Source organism: Artemia sp. Qi Xiang Cuo, chromosome 6, assembly GCF_049724085.1.
Source record: "Artemia sp. Qi Xiang Cuo chromosome 6, ASM4972408v1, whole genome shotgun sequence".
Classification (NCBI taxonomy): domain Eukaryota; kingdom Metazoa; phylum Arthropoda; class Branchiopoda; order Anostraca; family Artemiidae; genus Artemia; species Artemia sp. Qi Xiang Cuo.
Window position 1 is genome coordinate 83,691,470 of NC_142799.1, and position 2,610 is coordinate 83,694,079.

At 38.4% G+C, this 2,610-nt stretch overlaps 1 protein-coding gene across 2 annotated transcripts in view; it reads left to right on the forward strand.

Moving 5' to 3' along the window:
* Positions 1–2,333: 2,333 nt before the first annotated feature.
* The window catches only part of LOC148951685 (carbonic anhydrase 2-like), a 62,748-nt gene continuing 62,471 nt past the window's right edge, over positions 2,334–2,610 (forward strand). Inside the window, exon 1 of one of the 2 annotated variants that reach the window (XM_089090425.1) lies at positions 2,334–2,414. The gene's annotated coding sequence lies outside the window, so the exon portion shown is untranslated. The remainder of the gene's footprint in view (positions 2,415–2,610) is intronic. The other variant, XM_089090426.1, reaches the window with a different exon arrangement.

Genomic DNA, 2,610 nt, shown 5'->3' on the forward strand with positions numbered 1-2,610 from the left:
CTAGATCTTAACATTCTCCCTAGCGTGCACCTGGACGAACAACAACAACAACAAATAAATCGACCTTGGAAATTTAGCTCCCCTAGATCAATACATTCCCCTAGCGATTATGTAAATCATTGCCAGTGTCGTTACACTTGGCCAAACAACAACAACAAATAAATCGACCTTTACATTATCCATCAGATATTAATAAACCATTAAGAAACGGAGCCCCGTTTGGTATTAGAGTCAATTGTAGATCATAGTCTGGTGTTCGTTCAGTATTCAATACTTAAAAATGGAGCCCCTTCATGTGTCCTAGATCAATAAAATTTACAATCAATTATGTAATCAAGTTATCATAAATTCATTTCCCCTAGGGACGCTATGCCCATATATGGTTGCCCCCATCACGAGCTCATGAGGCTAGGCTAGGTTACGCAATCAATTTCTCGGAAACGTGTTCTTACTGGGGATTCCATGCCCATATTTGTGCCCCCGTCGGACTGACAGCACAGGTGTTCTCCCTAGGGACTCTATGCCCATATATGGACTCCCCGTGGGAGATATTAAGGCTTCTCTACTAACGTTCCCTAAAATGTAGAATACACCTGCGTCTCCTAATATCTCTATGGCGTAACCACAGTTCATATAATTATCCAGTAAGCTTATCGCAGATCATTTCTGGTCTTCGTTCTCGGTGCGAACAAAAAGCTCCTCCCACTTCTTCGTGCAGTTATTAATAGTGGGTTTCCTCTTGTTTCCGATTATTTCGCTTAAAGTGCATTATTCGTAATAGCGGGTTTCCACTTGTTTCCGTTTTTTCGCGTCTGACTTGTCTACCCGTGAAAAGATCTGATGCCGCTTATGTTTCTACGTTCTCTGGAGCACTCGCTTCCCGGTCCGGGTTTTTATAATGGGTGAGATAGGGAATGATCATACTGGATAATTATATGAACTGTGGGCGTAACTAACATCTGCATATCTTAGTTCCCCATGATATGACAAGCAAACGTAAACATTCCCCCCTCAACTCCAATTACGTAGCAATCAAATATAAGCATTTCCTATAATATAGCATGCACCTGTGTTTCTTAGTTTCCCTGTTAAATAACAATTAAAGTAAAATCTTGCTATGACGTGACAAGCAAATGTAATATTCCCTATAACGTAGCATGCATCTGCTGACTGCTTGAAACAGGGCGTCGTAGGAATCCTTGGGATATGTCTTCCAGAGTCCAGGGTGTCGTAGGAACCCTGGGGGTGTGTCTTCCAGAATCCAGGGCATCATGTAAATCCGGCTTTTGAGGTTTCCAGAATCCAGGGCGTCATGGGTATCCTGCTGTGAGGTTTCCAGAAATTGAAAAGCCTAGACTACTGAAAATATCATCTCAATTAATAAAAAATAAATATACTCATAAAAGAGCCCGGTTACTATAGGCCTATTAGTAACAAAAAATTTTGTTACTAAATTATTATATTTCCATCATATTTTGGTATATTTAATTAGGATTAACCTAACTTCACTTCTATGGTATGGTCGCATAAACACGTAAGTACCGAGAGCCCTGTGGGTACTTACGCATTATGCGGGCACCGCTATATACTCTATATGGAATGTCAAACGGAAAATGCTACAGTCACCCGAAAAAAGCCTGTCAAACGGCTATTTGCAAGACCTAAATTGATTGCAAAGCGTTGTTTCTCATGGAGTTTACAATATTTAAACGATTGTTTTTTTGGGTTTTAGGGGGGGAGGTACCTAGGTTAAGTTAGGTTACTTATTTAATATATGCTATGCTCTACCCCCACCCCCTAATGTGCGAATATACAGCCCAAATTTTTTTGTAAACTATTATATATCCATCCTATTCTATTTTATTTCATTAGCATTAACCAAACTTGACTTCTTTCGTGGGACCCGTATAATGCATAAGTACCGCCCTGTGAATAAATATTGTGCCTGAACTCTATTTTATATTATATAGATTTGTCTAATCGTAGGTTCCATATTTGCTAGTAAATTCTCGCTGACCCTAAACTAGTTTCCTCTTTACCATTGCGTAAATACCGTCTGAATCATTGCTTCTGACAATTGTGGAATCAAATCAAAACAGGATTTTTACGGCAGTAGTTGTCTTGCGAAAGTAGGATCAATTGTCATATGAGGTTAGATTGAATGCATAGTGTTTACCAGTATACACTGTAGCTGACCCGAATCTGAGCCCTAGTTTTTTTGTTTTTTTTTATAGGTACTCATAATAAGGTAAAACCTGAATGCCACTGATTGCTAATCGGAAAACGTTTTTTTTTAAACTAAGACTTTACCAGTTAGGTTTTCTAAGCCAGTGAATGAACATAGTTGGTGACATACCAAAGTAATATCTTCATAATAGTTTTTAGAATCAATAGATTGGTTAAGCACAATAGCAGTAAGTTTATTAGTCGAGAGGCACTATTTAGAAGGGGGGGGGTTTGAACTCCTATACGTTAAGAAATATTTTGGTACTTGTCAATTAGCTGGAACCCACGCAAGAAGTCAATGTTGGTTAATGCTAATGAAATAAAACCAAACATGATGAAAATATAATAGTTTAGAAACAAATTTGGGCTATATATTTGCAAATT